At 35.9% G+C, this 19,522-nt stretch overlaps 1 protein-coding gene across 5 annotated transcripts in view; it reads left to right on the forward strand.

Annotated features, from left to right (window-relative positions):
• The first annotated feature begins 1,747 nt into the window (after positions 1 to 1,747).
• svila (supervillin a) overlaps positions 1,748 to 19,522 on the forward strand; it is an 80,332-nt gene continuing 62,557 nt past the window's right edge. For 4 of the 5 annotated variants that reach the window (XM_079850541.1, XM_079850550.1, XM_079850551.1 and 1 more), the window contains exon 1: positions 1,748 to 1,932. The gene's annotated coding sequence lies outside the window, so the exon portion shown is untranslated. Of the gene's footprint in view, positions 1,933 to 14,773; positions 14,952 to 19,522 lie in introns of those variants that run through there. The other variant, XM_079850542.1, reaches the window with a different exon arrangement.

The following is a 19,522-nucleotide window of genomic DNA, read 5'->3' on the forward strand; positions in this document are numbered from 1 at the left end:
ATGATTTAGTGAAATTGTGTTCTGTATGTGTGATGTAATTATGCATAAAGTTTTGTTTCTTTGTTCTGAATGAAAAGAATAACAATTATGTGCTCGTGTGAAACATTTTCTTTGTGTGTAAGTGTAAGAAAAAGTTTGAAAGATTATGCTAAAACAACAACTGATTCATAACAAATGTAAGGCTAATAAACTTTTAGTGTTGGAATTAAAAGATGCATTGTGGTAACAGTCAGATGCAGATTCTCTGTGTGTTTTCCTGTCCATATACTTCATTCATATGCCTCTTTATCAGACACTGAGGATATGAGCTGTGACCAATGAACAGAACCTCTTTGACCACCACGGGTACACTGGTGGCATTACAACAGCCTAAGTCAAAAGAGCATCGTTTATCCCTCCTTGGCTGAAAAACCAGCTCTGACCTTACACATCCTGATTTTTTTTTTTTTTAAATCCAAAGGTTGTGGTTTCATTTGATGTGTTTTGTTTCTTTTACTCCTTGTCCGCTCATAAGAACATTTTTATATTATTATATTAGTATTTATTGTTATTTTGAATTAGCTTTTACTTTTATATTTTCAGTCATTTTTATTTCATAGTTGTTATAGTTTAGTGCTTCAACTTAAGCTTAATTTAAGTTTTATTATACTTATTAATTTCAATTTTCAATCATTTTTTTTAGTAGTTTTAGTTAACAATAACAACATTGATTAGAACAGAAATGTTTTGATATTTATGCATAATTTTCATAGATCTTCTGAGTGCATTGCATGAGACTTGAAATGCAATATCAAGACATAAAAAGCAAGATCGCTGATGCAGGTCACATCTGTTTCCTACATATCAAAATACCAAATGGATTTGCAATCAAATTTCCCTTTTGCGTGTAAAATGACGATTCTTTATTTACTTTATAAACTTTATTTACAGAGTTCTACAGCAGAATTCTGCTTTTCACAAAGAGGATTGAAGTGGGTCTTATAATATTAAAATAACATGTCTCATATCCAACACAGGTTTTTAACTCAGAAACTGGATGGAGAGATTTAACACCAATGTATTCATGACCTCTAACTTCTCAAGAGGGACTATACTGGAATCAATGCACTGTGAGATTTCCAGGTCTGATGAATGACAAGTAACCAATGTTTAAAAGGCTCCAATAATGTGTCGCAGCTCTTCTGGGTCCATTGTCTCACACTTGGTAACCACATGTTTCCCATGTTTTGAATTTGTTACGCCGCCAACCAACATTCGTTGTCTTTTCAAACTTTAGCTCTCTGAACACAAAGACGTCTTTATTGCTGTTGCTGAATTTGTATTGTAGGGAATTTGGTTGCAAACCACAATGATATCTGACAGTTAGTGTATTCATTCAAAATAATGAATAATGGAAAGGCTAATGATAAGGGAACAATTGCTATGTCTATTATGATTTCCAATGTACACTTTCACTTTAATAATTGTTGGCCATATCATTTACTCACCCTCATGTTTTTCCAATCCAAAAAGCAACAAAAACAGAGATGTTAGAAAGAATGAGTCACCAACCATTCAACTTCATCGCATGGAACAAAGATACAAGTCCCTAACATCTTATTTAGTGCTCTACAGAACAAATAAAACTATGCAGTTGTGAAAGTCTGGTAGAAAAATTATGACAGATTATTATTATTATTATTATTTTGGTGGATCCACTATGCCTTTAAGATTAAGCTCACGTCGCCCGGAAGCTGCTGAGGACAAATGCAAGTTCGAGGCGCGCTCTAGTGAGCGTGAATGACAGACTGACGCGCGCACGGTGTCTCTGCACTCACGCAACTCATCAGTTTGTCAAGATATGTTTGTTGAGATATTCTTTGATGACGCCTTTGTATTAACGAACTACAGTTTGGAAAAAACTCCTAAACATCAGTGACAAGTATCCCGCGGGTAAGTTGTTAAATTAATTGTTTGCATACATTTCGCTTGTGCGCAATTCCCCAAGTGAGTTTTGTCTTGTTTTTAGCAATTAGCCAGACAATAAACAAAACATAAATAGGTTTGTGTTTAAATTCTCTTGAGTAATTAGATAAATAGTGTTTAAAAAAAAAGCTGTTTCTCCTCAAGCTTGTTGGTGGTTTGTTTTTGTCATTTTGTTTAGCGGTCTCAGAGAGATTTTTAAATCATTCACAGGCATTATGTAACGTTATTTACTTAGTTTAACTTTAAGCGCTACAGTTGAGCAGTAGTAGCCTTCGACTATAATTTTGTAATTGTTTCAGGAGTTCACATCAAGGATTCTTGAGTATAACAGTGGACATGATGCGCGCTCCCGTGCGCCAGTAATTGAATGATAGTTGTGCTCACACGTGGAAAGTGTGCAAAATAGACCGTGAACTGAAGTGATAAACTTTATTGAAGTGTATCCGTAAGGTATAGGGTGAGGTTACGAAGCGCCACGTAAAGCGTACCAGTGTGGTCTGTTTGTCCTTCATTGTGGTTAAAGGAAGGGTCGCTCCCGTTATTTGATACACTACATGTTTCCCAGCTGGGGTGCGCGGTCATGAAGCGCGCTCCTGAGGAGATGCACTTCTCAAAAGCAGAGAAATTAAATTAACGTGACACCTGATGACTGATGCCCTTATGATGTGATGTGACGAACTCGTCTTGTGTGTGTGTGTGTGTGTGTGTGTGTATGTATGTATGTATGTATGTATGTGTCCTTTTGCCTTCAAAATCCTAAATGTTGCTCTGTTAGTTGTATATTCAATGTAAAAGTATTCGTAGTTTAAGAGCCTTTTTGCACAGCTCTAGGCTATACAGTTTGCACACAGAGTAGCAAAACAATACCAGCTTGTGTTGCACTGCTCTGGATTATTTTATTATCTAGTCTAATTTGCATTGATCTAATGCAGTATAACACCACTAGAAAAGCAGCCTTATGACTTTTGTAGTTCCTTTTTCTGTTTAGTTCTGCCAGAAACAACTTTGTTTTTACATGTGGCTATAGTTGGTCTGCCTGAATTGGTTATGGGAAGTTGTTCTGCGGTGTGACATGCTATAGTCCGTCTAAAATAATTTTAAACATAATTTAGGCTAGATAATCAGAATTAGGCAAGTTGTTTTAGCGACTGTATGTAATATTTGTACTTAAAAAAAATCAAATAAATAAAAATCGATGAAAAGTTGACCACTTTAGGACATAAGATACACTTATACATTATACCTTCAAGTTTTAGCCTAAATTCTTGAGATAGATTTTTTTTTTCAAGCCAAGTTCCTTAAAGTTACATTTCTTTTTATTTTATTAGAGATGGTGACCTAAATGCACATGGTTAACAAATTGCATTTGTGTTAGTGATCCGAATTATATTTGTGATAGTGATCCACCCATCCCAAAGAGCCCTTACTGTAAACCAAACAGTATTAAAAGCAAGTGTATACCCTCATATCTGAACATGCTTGTTTTGCATTTATACAGGCTATAAGTGCAATCAATCTCATTAATTTACCTTCTGCACTATTTCCTTTAGCATGCTGCCAGTTTGTTTGAGAAATGGCTCAAATGCATAGGTTAAAGGTATAGAACAATGGCACAGCAATAATAAGAGCATATTGCTGTCAGTTCCCTTGTTTTCAGGGTGTGCCTGGGTTGCATTTGGAAGCCCTCTTAACGATTTCCTGCTTGGCCTTTAAAATCGGAGTTTAATGGGTTTTGTAATGCTGGCAGCTATTAGCATAGATCTTCAATGAGAGAGATAGAGAGTGGGTAAAATATGGGCATGGTTGGTGTAGATTGAAGCAGAGAATTGGCCCAGTAATGCAGGTCTGTTTTATACTCTAAAGAGACTGACATGTCCGTCTGTCCATCAGGGAGAAAGTAGGCTAAAATGGTTATATATGAAATTGTAATATGATTTTTTTGTTTCCATTTATTATTTTTATCTTATAATATGCTGATTATTCCTAGTCTTGGCTTTTTAAAAAATATGTATTTTAATAAGATTAGTGCAAATGTTCTCTCCAGTAGGAATGGGCCGATCTCATTTTTAATCATACTGATTAAAATCATACCGTCTATCCATATTTGTTTTCATCATACTAGTGATGGTCAGGAGAGCTTTGCCTTGTGATTGATCATAGCTCTTATGTTTCATAACAAAGCTGTCTTTCCATTGGCTGTTATATTTCTGCTAAATCAGCCAGTGGAAGGAGCACGATGTGGATTACAGAACAGGATGTCTAGTCTAGTAAGTTTAGCCTATGGTTAACCTCACTTTCCGTCTGTGGTACTTAAGTCAGATGACTGTTGTAATGTATACGTTCTTCTCAAAGCTAATTCCTTTTCTGCTTCAAATCATTTTAAATCTATAATTTGTATTAATTGGTTCACTTTTTAATGGTCTTTGAATTAGAGACCCAGCAAACTCTGTTGGGATTCAAGTTATGTCAGTGGTTTTAAACATTAAAAGTGAATTTAGGCATCGCATTATAAAGAACAGTATGAAAAAATATTAATTTTGAGATTTGCTAAAGAATAAATTATTTGTTTAATAACATTCAATTGGTATTTTCAGTTTTTATTTTAGTGTATTTTTTTTGTAGTTTTGTTTTTATATTACTTTAGTAGAATTGATTTATTTTTATTTTAGATTTAGTTTTTCAAATGTTTAGTTAGTTGCCAAGGCAATATTTCTAACTTTACTTCAGTTTGTTTGTTTTTTATCTAATATTTAGCCTTTATTTATATAGTGCTTTATACAATACAGATTGTTTCAAAGCAGCTTTACAGCGAGAACAGGAAAATTATTCAATGATGCAAACAGTTCATTTCAGCTGTACAGCAGCTCTAAAAGAAAAAAGTGTCATTGTTCAGCTGAAGTCAGTTCAGTGTTGATTCAGTTCCGTTGTAAAGATCATAAATTATTAAATGACTTCATTAAAGCAGTTCTGCAGAAAACAGTGATGTCATCGTCCAGCTCAGTTCAGTTCTCATCCAATAGTGTCAGTGGAGTCAAATCAATAATATCGTTGAATATTAAGTGTCCCTAACTAAGCAAGCCAGAGGCGACAGTGTCAAGGAACCCGAACTCCATCAGGTGACAGAAGGGAGAAAAAAAATCTTGGGAGAAACCAGGTTTGTGATTATGATTCAGGCTACGTCACAAGTCAGAATCAGATTATGGATCGGTAGCACTAGCATTTAAATATTTCAATTAACAATTGTTTAAAAATAGTTTTACTTTAATGATACTGAAAAATTCTATTAATATTGTTCAATTACTGATATCATGGTATTTCTGTTGTTACCTGACTTTCCTTGTTTACTTTTGTTTTAAATTAACAGTGGGGTCTAAAATGTTTGACAAAACATGGCTTAAAAAAGAAATATCCATCCTAAAATATTTTGCATGTGAAAATGCATGAGTAATACATCAGTTTAATTTTGCTTTGATGTTTCAGTTCACACACACACTTCTCTGACCATATGTCTGCTTAATGGGGGTATTACCATGTGTCAATGTTGGCACGGTAACACCCGTACCCATCATTCAACAGACACAGAGGGCCTACTGAAGCAACTGCTTATTAATCAGAATAAAACAAAATAATAGCAGCTTGTGGTCCTGCTCTGGTCTGCGTGAGGAGAGAGCACCAGGGCACCAGTCAGTGAGACAATTGTTTTCATTTCGCCAACAGTATACTTCCTGTTACCCTTGATTAATATTGTGATTTCCTTCACAAAGTCTGTCATTGTTTTTTATCATATGACAGGAAGACGGTACACATCATTGTTTCTTTGTTCATCTGTCCTTTTCAAATCTTACTATTGACCTAACTCTACAATGTCTTACTCTGAGGAGCTGTGTGGAATAAAATACATTTACAAAATAAATATTTCCTTTAAGTTTGCCTACAATATTTGCCTCATACAGGCTCATATAATGTTACAGATACAATTGCTCGTTCTAAAGTAAAAAAATAGAACTTTAATTCACTTTAAAAGTGCCCTTTCTAGTGCCCCTGAGCCTTCTTTTAAACAGTCCCAGTGATATACCAGAGCAAAACTTTTCTGTAGACCCTCCTGCTTTCTTTCTGAGTAATGGCTGACCCTGTTGCATAAGTGCAGAGGCTGACATCATTGTTAGAGAACCCAGCACTGGGGTTTGAAGGCAGCGTGAACCGGTGTGGGGCCCTCAAATCTCCCCCTGCACTGGGACGAGGAGCAGCTGGGGCTCCTGAGGCATGAACTTCACTGTTGAGAAAAGATTGTGAAATAGTATAGACTGAAGCACAACAAGCACCTGGCTTTTGCGTTTTGCTTGTAGGCCGAACTGTAGCTTGGGTGGGTGTGCCTTTGCATTTGGTTTCTCCATTGAAAGATTTTGCCTGGACATAACCTTTGGGAAATTGATCAGGGATCTTGTTAAAAAATAATGCTGTTATTCTCCAGAACAAAAGGAAGTGCAGAGCTGTAGGTGCTACATGTTATTATTTCTGTTCATTTGTTGTTAGGAACAATAGTTTATCCAACTTTCTCCATATAACATCTCTGTCTTTGGGTAGGTAGCGTTTCTCAATACCATTGCTGATGTATAAATGTGTTGATTTGTCTGTTTAAAGGGATACTCCACTTTAAAATGAAAATTCTGTCATCATATACTCACCCTCATGTTGTTTCAAACCTGTATGAATTTCTTTCTTCTGCTGAACAGAAAGGAAGATATTTAGAAGAATGTCAGTAACCAGACAGTTTCTGGTACCATTGACTTCCATAGTAGGAAAAAAAAAAATACTATGGAAGTCAATGGTACCAGAAACTGTCTGGTTACTGACATTCTTCTAAATATCTTCCTTTCTGTTCAGCAGAAGAAAGAAATTCATACAGGTTTGAAACAACATGAGGGTGAGTATATGATGACAAAATTTTCATTTTAAAGTGGAGTATCCCTTTAATTTACAGAAGTAGCAGGAGATATGCAGCTTAATTTAAAAAATTGTCTTTTTTTTTAAAGTTTTCGAAAGTTTTAAGTTTTCGAAAGTTATACATAGTTATTACATAGTATGTTTTTACAGTACACTGAACTCTTTCTGCAAATTTCAAGGAAAATCAGATTCCTCGTGATATGACCCATTTTAAGCTTCTCATTGCGGAGTATAAACACAATCATACGCTCCTGACCATAGACTGACTTAGCACCATATTTACACACTGACATACCTTCTGCCCAGACACACGTAGTTAAAAACGTATACTTAGTGCTCACATGAGGATCCCAGATGTGTTGATCGCTCAGAATGTTCTCTGGCAGTGGGCCACATGAGTTCTGGAACTCTGGGAAAAACAGTCTGTTTCTAAGGCCTAATGAAGACATTGTCCTCTTATGGGGGCCACGACTGTTATTGTTCTTGAGTAATTTGCTTGCTCAAATCTATGTGTTTGTGAAAGTGGGTCACAGCAGAAAAAGCACATCCGTTTCGAGGTTAGGAAGGGTCATATCTTTGTTTTTCTCGTTCCTTTTGCTGCTGTTGTGACTTTATTTAGAGACAGCAGTGCTTTTAGGTTGATTCTTTATGTGCACCGTCAGCTGTTTGAATGCTTGCTTTGAGGAGGTTAAATCTAATTGCATTTGTTTAAAATATTGGTGCCCACTTGATGGAAGTTAACAACTCCAGACAGTTGTTAAACTACAGTATGTGTGGTTTGCAAATTGCATTTGGTTAGTTTCTTAATGTGGAATATGCAGGCACAGTTGTGTTAATTTTTTCCTGGCTGGATAGTTCAGCCTTTCTTTTGCTCTCAGCGAAATCATTCGACTTTGGCAGGTAGTCAGCAGTAATTTTATTAGCGGAACTTTTACGTGGATGGTTTTTGTTTCTGTAACTTATTGTAGCTTGAAGTAAATGATGCCAATTAAACCAGTTAGCCAAGAAACACAAAATGAGAATGAGATCGTTTATTGGTATTGTTTAAGTGGAGATTGATCCAAGCTTTTTATTGGATGCACCTGAGATTATCTAGTAATCCCTGTATGTCATGAGGACACACTTCAGAAAAATACTAACATGCTTTGGACACACACGTCTTATTTTTCCTGGTTGCCTGCTGTATGGTTTGTTGTGGATGGATTGCACTCTAAATGCAACTCTGTTTTTCATATCGATTTGTCTATACAGCCTTGTCAGCTGCAAACTTTTGCCTGTGCAAATGGCACTAAACTTAAGCAAAGTTGATGTCACAGAGGAAAAAAGGAAGGAGGCAGTTTTTTGCAGAGGTGATGGGTTCAGCCTGTGGTTGAGCGAGAGAAAGAGAGCGAACATGATTTTTCAATTAAGGCTCCCCTCAGAATTTTCTTCGTAAGAGTGCAAAAAGCCAGATCTGGAGGGAGATCAAACCTCCACCCAAGTTAGTGCATGTTAAATTACACACACGCACACGCACGCACGCACACACAAAGAACCCACCCCATTGTGTAGTCTCAAGTCCATGTTAAAGATTTCACAGCTCATGTTGTGTGGTATTTTGACAATGACTTCATATTCAACCCTGTAAGCTTGTAGCACCGAATCATTGATATCAATTCACGTGCTCTGTAAATATGGACAGGGAAAACCCAATTGTTGCGAACTTGCGATTTGCTGTAGTCCTGCTTTATTTAAATATTGAACTGCTCTCTCCACACCTTCCTAAATGAGCTACAGTAATGTATAGCTCAATCTGCAGAGTGAAATCCAGCAATTAGCAATTGGACAGACATTATTTAGGCATTTAGCATGAAATTTAGGAGGAATATTCCAGCCCGTTCTCATCCCAAGGCGTCATATACTTTCGTCTACATCAAACGCACATGGCACCCTTTATCGTCAATATGAGACGCAGATAGATATGGGCCAGAAGGCGCCTCCTAGCGGTCTAACCCTAACCCTACCCCAGACCTAAAACTACCCATAACCTAACAAAGCTCTGTGCGTGTCATATTGACGCTAAAGGGTGCCATGTGCGTTCGATGTAGACGAAATGTCAAAAGCGTCAGTATATGACGCCCTAGGATGAGAATACGTTGAATATTCAAGTAATTTGCTTGCAATGTAGAGGGTTGTGTTGATTTCACATATGGGTCAATGACATGACGTGCATCTTTTTGTGTCCAAGTGCATTATTTCCCTTTTATCATTTGATGCATTCATGACATGTAGGCCTCACTTTATTCTATTAAACCCATTTTGGTATCTTAAACCCCCAAAATGTCAGGTGTCACAACAGTCCACACAAATTAACAGACAAAGAAAATATTTTGATGATAAGAAGTTCAAAATAAAATACTATGGCTTAATTTTATGTTTGAAACCTTTCGTTAAACAAATTTCATAAACATCAGTGTAGTTTTAAAGCTCTTTAATTGTCATTGGCCTATATAGTGTACCTTCTGTATACTATTATGTACACTTTTACTGGAAATAACCTGTTCCTTGATTCCAATCTTGCTATTTGGCACTATGCAGAAAAGAGTGTTGTGTCTCCAGGTGCTTCTGCATAAAGCTTTGCATAGTTTCCATATTAAAGTTTGTATATACTAGTAATCCATATGCAAAAAATAGTTTACATGTGTAAATTACGTAGTTATGTAAATGTATCTTTACACAATGTCCTCTCTATTTAGTGTACTTTGTTGTCTAAAAGTCTGAGACGCTAGTGAAAATGCTTCTGTTGTCTTCTTTGTATTGTTTTTCGTTGGTCTCAGACTTTCTGACCTCATTATGTTTCAGTTCTCTATACTGTCCTCAACATACAAGCCAGAAGTTACAATATAATTTGGTAAAACATTGGAATCATGTTGACTTCAATTTACTAGTTTGACATTAGAGTAGCTTAAAAAAGAGGCACAGGAAATTGGGCACTTTACAGTTTTATGAGACCACTGTCTTTTCTCCCAGTAATGCTTATCAAAAGATTAGGCCTTATCATTGCTCAATATATCTGCCAGACATAATGCAGTAATGGAGAGATAAGTCTCTAAGTTTCATTTGATCGATGGAGAAGCGGAGATGGATAAATTGCCTGAGGAGAGACTTGGAAAGAGGACGGGTGGATACAAATGTCTTTTTCACACTCTTTTATTATCCGTTCCTGTTCTGTTGCTAATGGTTGGCCTTTTGAAAAGCATTCACAGAGATAAAGTGATGCACATTTAACTATATTTGTTTTCCTGCCCCATGCTGTGCATATATACATGTCAAGCTGTATATATTTTACCTGTCTTAATCTAGTAATAGAATAGGTTTCTAACATTTAAGCATGAAACATTTGGGGTGGGACTGACAAGGGGGGTACTAATTTATATAACTGGATATAATACTCCTTTTGTGTTTTAGCCTAAAGTGTCTTTCATTTTAAAGGCTAAAACTGTCATATGATGTGAATATTGTGATCTTGTTTAAACGAACAATCTTGTTTTATCAAAATAAATTGTTATTTTGGCACTAATTATAATTGGTTTGGCTAGAATATTTTTCACCAATATTTGCACTCCATGCCATTGTTTTTTAATGTGGGACAGTTGTTCTAACGCAAATATATCCAACAACAGAAATGTACTATTGTGTATTAAAAAACAAACAAACAAACAAAATTCCAATGGTGTTTCACAGGTAAATTAACTTACTATTTTTTTTTAGTTATTTTTTACTATTTCTATTAATCAGAGTTAAGCGAAATTAGATTAGTAAATTATCTTAAATTACATAGATTATTCATTTTAAATAACTAAATAAATAACATAATAATAATAATAATAATAATAATAATAATAATAATATTATTATTATTTTGTAATTTTTTTTGTAATTTTTATTTATTTATTATATTTATAGAGCACAATTAAAACAACACAAGGTTGACCAATGTGCTGTACAATAGTAACTAGTAAAAAGGAGACCAACAGCACAGAAGGAGAGAGAGTAATAAAACAAATAAACAAGTAAAAGAAACATCATGGCAAAGAACAAGACCCGCTTTGTTTACTCAATGTGTAGAGCCAAAGGCTATAACTCTAGCAAGTACAATTTCAAATTTCTTTTAAAAGAACTCAATGTGGGTAATAGTCTAAGATGTAAGGCAAGCTATTCCAACGCTTTGGGGCCACCACTGAAAATAATATCTTTTAAATTTTTTATTGTTTTTGTCTAATGATTTTCTAGTTACTTGTCAAAAAGCAAAAATCAATTCTGCATATTGGTTATCAGACTTAAATATTTAGAAAAATCAATATTGCTATTCATAATATACATATTCATAATATACAACAGTATCTGTCAGATTTATTATTTTCTCAGAATGTCTTGTCATCAATTCAAAAGACTCAAGTCAGCTTTTCCCAGATACAACAGATTGACAACTGTGATATTATTGGTCATTTACATTTTTTTCCCTGTATCCACCTGTTATGCCTAAAATAACATTTTCCTATAAAACATTTCCCAATTTCATGTATTATTGTTTTTAAATGTACAGTATAGAGTAAGTGTCTTTTTAAGTATGTTTGCTTATTCATAATAAGCATCAGGCTTGTTCACAGATCAAATCTGGTTGTTTTTGGCAAGGACTGAGATTTCAGTTCCTTGCTGACACAGGAAGATGCAGCTGTCCCAACGAATAAAGAGGCTACACTGATTGTGTGTCTAGCCAGATGGACCAACTGGCATCGTTCCATGATATTTAAAAAGAAATGTTTTCCTGCCGTGACCCACTTGTTACCCTCATTAAAAGTTTTCCGTGATGATCTGTGCCTCTATCAACATTGCAGCACTAATGAACTGTTATCTCCATTCATTTTGAGTTCTTGATGAATTGGCCAGGTTTTTGTTATCCCTTTGTGCCCCTGGTTTGGGCCAGCCGTTGTAGGTTTGGCAAGGCCCAGTGTCTGTTTTCTGCCTGCTACCCTAAAACTCTCTCGCATCTTAACGGTCATGAAGAGTTAACCTCTAACAAAAACACACTGTGGTATCAAAGCTGCTCTGGTGTGAAACCACATCATGGTTTTGGGCACATTGTCCTGTCACGTGTTTCTCAGTTCACTGGGCTGTCTTGTCCTTCCCAGACCATCCCATTTGGCATGCCTGTGTACAGTGACTACAGTCTTTGTAGGATGGATCAGATCTGATCCTAGATTTCACTCTGGTATCCATGTGCAAAGAGAGAAATGCTAAAGGGAGAGAGCATGTTGAGAGGTAAAGTGCTTATAGATTCAACATATCTTTCTTACTCTGTTTCCATGCTGTCATATTTTTTGCTTATCTAATCTTGATAAGTTGTGCAGATAATGCTTATCCAGAGATCTCTTTCTTGTGCCGTTTATCGTTGTTTCTTTTTGTGTGTTATAAAGCCTCATTTGGTTTTGCAAATTTGAATGAGGCATATGAAAGAATGCGTTTTTGTGTGTTGGAGTTTAACTCGTAATTGTTCCAACTCCCCTATAAATATGCATTGTCACTCAAACTTGCTTTGCCTAATACTATATTTAATAAGGTATTATAAGATTAATAAGATTTTTCTTCTAGTGACAGAGAAATGTTTATTCCGGGTTCCAAGGTTGCCTACAAAAATACATTGTCATATTAGTATTTTGAACTGTGTAAGAGTGTCCTGCTTTAAAGCAGAATAACCAGTTGATTACATAGTGATGATTCCTGTTTGTGTGAACACAATTGACTATGTAAGGATTATTCTGTTGATTTAGGAGTGGTTTGAGAGTGTGGTCATTCAATTTAGTTATTTACTGGTTTATGGGTAAAGCATGCAAAGACACTATAGTAATTGGACTAAAAGTAAAAACACAACTCCACAAAATAGAAAACAAGTAACCGGAAAACTGTCCTGCCACTTGTCATTGTTTTTTTAGTTTTTTTGTACATATATAGACATAACTGAACTTCACTGATATGTCTAGGCTTTTGCCCAACTGAATTAAGTCATTATCAGTTTAATTGCTGTTCGAGGACTTTATTATTAATCTAAATGAGGACATAGTACTTTTTATTTGTGTGATATTGTTGCTTTTGCTTTTGTTGTTGCTTATTGTTGCTTTTGCTTTTGATACTGTTGCCTTTGGCTTGCTCAGTTGGGGATATTTGGGGATATTTAATTTAATTAATCAATCAACGATACCATTGATCAGCATTACCAAACGTGGACGTTCCACTAGAAACAAACATTGATGTATTGTTTTAATTTATTACTGTGAAGCTGCTTTGATACAACCTATGTTGTGAAAAGCGCTATATAAATAAACTTGACTTGACTTGACTTGACTTGACTTGATATATATATATATATATATATGTGTGTGTGTGTATATGTGTGTGTGTATATATATATATATATATATACTTTAATTTTTAAAGTTTATATTTTATTTTTTTCACTTTTACAAAAATATTAGAAAAAGTATATAATGAACAATTATGTCTCCAAAGGAATGTAAACTTTGTTTTATTTTGTTAGACAATTCAAGTATTTGCTGGAGAGGCTGTTGACTAATTCTGTCCAAAGTTAACTTTCCTCAAAGGTTACTGATAAGTTGTTTACTTGACCTATTTGCACAAGTGAAGACAATAAGGAAAAAGAAAAGGAAAAATAGTTGAATTTGCATGCGTGTGTGAGGCTTTGAGAAGGGGCACTAGGTGGAGCTCTGTATTCTTTCAGGTGATGATCTCAGCCATATTCAGTGTTTTTCTCTGTGTTATTTGTGTGATATCTATATCTCTCACACACTCATTTGCTATCCCTTGTTACTCCTCACTCTCACAGATTGCAGTAATCTTAAACAGCCATGATCTGTTTTATCTCATGCTGACACCTAGACTCTGTCCTGCACACTGTCATCACGTTTACTCCAGAGATCCCCCTCTCTGTTTATTGTACAGTTTATTAGAACATTAGTTTTGTTTAGAGAGGAAACGACTTGGACACCTTCCTTTCACAATGTGTTACACATTTGCTTTGATCTAAGAGGCAGCAGAATAAAAAAGGTTCAGTCTAGTGATTTAGACCTGTAAAGTTAATCGGCCAGGAACATTAATCACACAATATTTGGCCACTTTCAGATTAACAACGAACAGCAGTTTATCTTTTCACTTGTTCAGTTCCAAATTCTACTCGCAGTTTTATTCAATATGTGCTACTGTTTAAATGTAAGTTTGGCTTCATAAATATGTATTAAAATTAATATTTTTATTCAGCAAGGATTATTAAAGTACATTGATAGAGACAAATAAAACATTTATAATAGACAAAGACATTTATAATGGACTAAATGCTGCTCTTTTTAACCTTCTAATTATCGAAGAATTCTGAAAAAAGTGTATCACGCTTTCCACAAAAACATTAAGCAGGGATACAAGGTTTTTATATCCCTGCTTAATATTTTTGTGGAAAGCGTGATATAATTTATTTCAGAAATCTTCGTGTTTTATCAGTTTTATTACTGCGATCTGCATTCATACTTTAGCTGGCTCGCACATCACATCAGTGTGTCAAACTTCACTTTGTCCTTGAGCTTTTATATCACATGATCACTTTTCCACTACTCTCCTCCCTGTCGGTCTGTGAGGCCCGCTATGGCATGGCTGTGGTGGGAAAGCACCGTGCTATATTTGAATACCTCTGATGTCTGTCTTGTCATAGATCTTTAGCTGCCACACAGTACTCCTGTAGAGGGGGTGTGACTGACAGTGAAGGGGAGCATGTGTGTGTGTGTGTGTGTGTGTGTACCAGTACCACATGGCCCTCTGCTGTCCTCCCTTCTTCCTGTTGCTTGTTCACTCTCTGACCTTCTCCAGAGCTGATACATCTCCTCTGAAGAGCAGCGAATACATCCATCCTTAATACTACTCTGTATTTAACCCTTTCACTTTTGAAACTGTAGTCCACTTTTCCCAGTGAGGTGCATCTGAAAACCGTTACTACTATAGTAAGTAGTTTGGACATATATATTTTGTATTCTTCTATTGAACTAAGTATGTGGTGTTTGAAGTTTGAGACTTTTGAATGGTGAAATATAAAAAAGCATGGCATTTTAATGAATTGTGTCCTGTTATAAGATTTAGTGTGTGTAGATTTTAATGAACCCAGAATCCCAGTATCTGGTTTCTCTTTACTGTAAGTAAAGTGGGTCATGATCAGCAACTGAGAGTGCAGAGAGACTGAGCGGTGTCCATTAAGACTGAGTGAACTTTGATATGAGACAAACACAGAAAGACAGCAGAAAGTGCTTATAGACTGCAGAACTGAGTAGTCTTGAATCCTAAAGTGTATTTGTTACCTCCCATTACTGACAAATTTCTAAAACTTCATTCTAGGTAAGAATGTATTTTGGACTGTGTGAAGTTGCTATAAATGTTTTTTAAACATCATAGTGGGCAGGTCAGTACTGTATTTAGCTTGTTCCACTGGGTGTCATTGCACATCCCATCTATAGGTTAAGTCTGAAAGCTGAAAAATGTATATGGAGGTAAGAAGCCATCAGGGCACATACAAATCCAATCCGATTTGTTCTTCACTACCCATTGTGTGTGCAGTTTGGCAGTTGGTGGAAAGAAACAGAAATAGTGTCTGGAGTAAATGTATTTATAAATTACAACTTATTAATTTGTACAGAGGAATACATGTTGTCACTAAATTATATTTGCTTAAAGCTCACTTGAATGCCCTCTAGATCACTAGACATCATGTGCATTGAAAGCCTGTTTCAAAAGGAGGTGCTTTTGTACATAACCACTATTTGTGAATCATTGACCTTAGATTATAGATGCAGCCATATTGTTTTTTCCTGACCAGTGACCACTTTCTGTTGTGTATCCTTTAATGGTGTGTGTGTGCGGGCAGTAAGCCTAAATAACGATGCCTCATGCTTTACAGCTGTTCAGTGACCCCACCTGCTCTCTCTCCATCACTTCTCTGACCAAAATAGACCCACACAAATGGCAGATACACATTACAAACAATATTTTCTGTACAACATGAGGTCAGAAGAGGAAATTAGGCTTTTAGGCTTTATACCCATATGCAGTCAAATGTGATTAGGATGTGAAAACGCATTTTGTACTGCTGGATGGATAAGCTTTTAAGCTATGTAAATATCTCCACACCGGAATATCATTTTCCATTGAGTATTTGTGTCTGTAGTCCTTAATAGCATGACTTGCGTGTTAGCTGTAAATTATATGCCTTGTGCTAAATATACTCACTCTAGCTTAAGAAGCTCAACTGGCTAACAATGACTTATTATCTGGCTTAAGGATAATTCTCTGTGCTTTCTGTCACTGTATAACAAAAATCACTTGCGTGATGCGTCACAACAGTGTTTAGCTCCGAGCATTTCTGAAGTGTCAAGTTTGTATTCAAAAGACGTTGAACGCAAAGAACAGAACACAGGATTGCTGAGATGCCTTTTAGAATGTTGAACTATTTTTAACTTGACAGCTTCTTAAAAATAATGCTTATTCTGTGATGCGCTGAACAGGCAAAGATATCATTCTGACATGTGTACGCTTAAATTCGGTAAGATTTCGGGTTTGGTAAGATTTTTTTTTTGTTTTAAAATGTTCAAAAGTCTTTTTATGCTCTTCAAGGCTGCATTTTCATTTTTAATATATTTTAAAATGCAATTTATTCCTGTGATGGCAAAGCTGAATTTTTTAGCATTCATTACTCAAGTCTTCAGTGTCACATGATCCTTCTGAAATCATTCTATTATGCCATAATTTGGTGCTCAAGAAACAATTTCTTATTATTAATGTTGAATGCAGCTGGTTAATATTTTTGTAGAAAAAATATTAAGCAGCCTCTGGATTCTTTGATGAATAGAAAGTTAAAAAACAACAAAAAAAAAAACAGTATTTGAAATGGAAATATTTTGTAACATTATACACTAAGTGTCTTTACTATCACTTTGTTTATCAATTCAGTGTGTCCTTGCTGAATAAAAGTATTGTCTGACCCCAAACTTTTGAACAATAGTGTACATTATAGCACACAACTTTTTGGGTGAGTGTTGTCTTCTGTATATGAATTTACTATATACTTACACTTGTTTATATTTTCTGTAAAGTTCAAAACCCTGGTTGAAACTGTTGGCTTCATTTAGAAGATGACTTGTCATTGGTGCCCTAGATACTCAGTGAAGGTTATCCACTACACACACACACACACACACACTCACACTCACACTCACACTCACACTCACACTAACACATAAGGTGCAGCCACATCATTGACACCGCCCAGCCGTTCAGACAAAGTAAGAAGAGGTGACCCAGAGTCAGCCACTCAGAAAACACATTCCCTTTTTAGTGTGTATGTGGTAATTTTAGGTAAATGTGATGTGGAATTTGTGGACAGTAGGCTTGCTGTGATAGTCGGTGTTAAACAGCCCCCCACCGTAATTATTTTTTTATTTTTTATTTTTTTACAGTAATAGAAATAATTTAGTCTGCTCAATTCAGCGTGAGCCAGTGTTGTCATGCATCTATTAACCGGTGGGAAAATGTCCCAACCGTCACATCTCCAGTGGACAGTTTTCTGACCTCCTATTGCATAGTAAATCTGACCCTTATCAGGTGACCAATGAGTGGTTAAAACCAGACTCCATGAGCGTTTACCAGTCACCTCCCAATCTCAGGTCTTCGATCATATATCAAGCACTGTAGAAGTTAAATGGTTAAATGGAGCAGAATGCCTCTATGGGTCATCGGTTCATTCCTGTCTTACAGTCTGAGATTTCATTCTGCTACATCAATTACAAGGGTGAAGTGAAACACTGAGTAACTGATGCAGCGTGATTCCTTAGCATATTCACATTCCACCTAATGATTCAGGTTTCTAGCATAAACATAAATGGAATCTTGATCTGCCTGAGGATTCCTGCCATTTATCAGTTGATTCAGTTTTACACAGATGTTCATTAAGTTCAGCATTGCTTTTTTTTTTAAATTCAGAGTCATAACCTGAAATGGCTTTCATCAAATGGGCTGCTTTGGATCTGTAAACAGTGGTAAGGTTATTCTACTTTATTACTGAATGTAGCAGGGAAAAATATAGTCATACAGTATATTTCTAAAACTGGACTCTCTTAGGGAAAAGACAGATACTAATTTAAAGAGATGCAGTTAAACTTTATTTTTATAATCCAGTGCAAGATAAGGCAGCACCTTGTGACATACATTTATGCAGAATATTTCAGACTTGTCTGGTTTCATTTAGAAGATAAGTTAGAAAACCAAAAGTCAGAATAGCTTAAACTTCCTTGCCAGGATTTGTTTTTCTGGCATGAGACACTCTGAAAGTTGATATGTGTGGAAGTCAGAGCCAAGCTGAACATGAGTTATAGTATGTTAACTTTATCAAGAGAGCCCAGACACGCAGCCTCTTTGGTTTAGTTCTCTGCTAGTCATATCTGACCCTTTCCATCTTATTAATTGTTAAAAGTGATCTTTTCCCATATGTTACCATTTCTGAAAGCAGGTTTCCTTTAATTTCCATTAATGTTTGCTGGGACATTTGCCATTTACTGTTTGATAAATGGTAGATGCTGAAGCTAAAGTACTACAAACTTTTTTTTAATTTATGAAATTTTCTGATACACAGGAAGTCTATAATATTTTTTTAAAAAGCCTGGATTTAAGCTTAGACCCTTTACACTGCCTTTTGGATTAATTTGTCTCATAATTCCCCTTTATTTCTGTTTGCTTGAGTTTATTGTCACCATTTACCACTTTAATCTTTATTTACAACTGTAGCGAGCAGATGGCGTTAAACCAAGCCCAACAGTTTGAGCTGTAAATACTGAGCACGTGTGCATGCGATGGTGTCATTAGATGGTGTGTTTTGGATTAAGGGCTGATGTCATATTTGTGGTATTTGTCATCTGAGAAAGCAGACTGGTCTCTGAGGAACTAGTAGATTACATTATGTGTAATGACAAGGCAGTGCACATGCCCTTCTCGAGAGTCACATGGTGATGTCATCCCTATTCAGACTTTAGTTAGATCCCGACAAGAACTCAAGTGCTGATTATCTTAGATATTAGTTCAGTCTCTGGAATGTCTTTGATTTCCTGATCATGGTCTGTGATTAATCTTATCTCCATCAGATACTGATGCACCCTATCTTGAATTGGCCCTATAATTGTGTCAAGAACAACAGCAGCTGTTTTTTTCTGGCCACTTGAGACACTCATTGACACATTCTTGATTTTTGATGGGTCTCAGTCTCGGGCCATCCTTAAGGGTGTGTGTTTGTGTATGAGGATAAGTATTGCAGTGGAAACATTGCAGTCAGGATAAAAGGCCAGAAATAGTGCAGGCCAAATGCCATTCTGCATGTACATGAGTGTTCAAATGCCCTGCTTGCTCGAATGCACACTGAGGTTATTTCTCTCTGCTGCTGTGTACTCTCCCTACATTCCACACTGGCCTCATTCTCTAATGTCTCGCCTTCTTTACACTGCCTCCCTGGGTCCTTTCTTTTGTGTCCCAGTTGTGC

Source organism: Squalius cephalus (genome assembly GCF_949319135.1).
Source record: "Squalius cephalus genome assembly, chromosome: 19".
NCBI lineage: Eukaryota > Metazoa > Chordata > Actinopteri > Cypriniformes > Leuciscidae > Squalius > Squalius cephalus.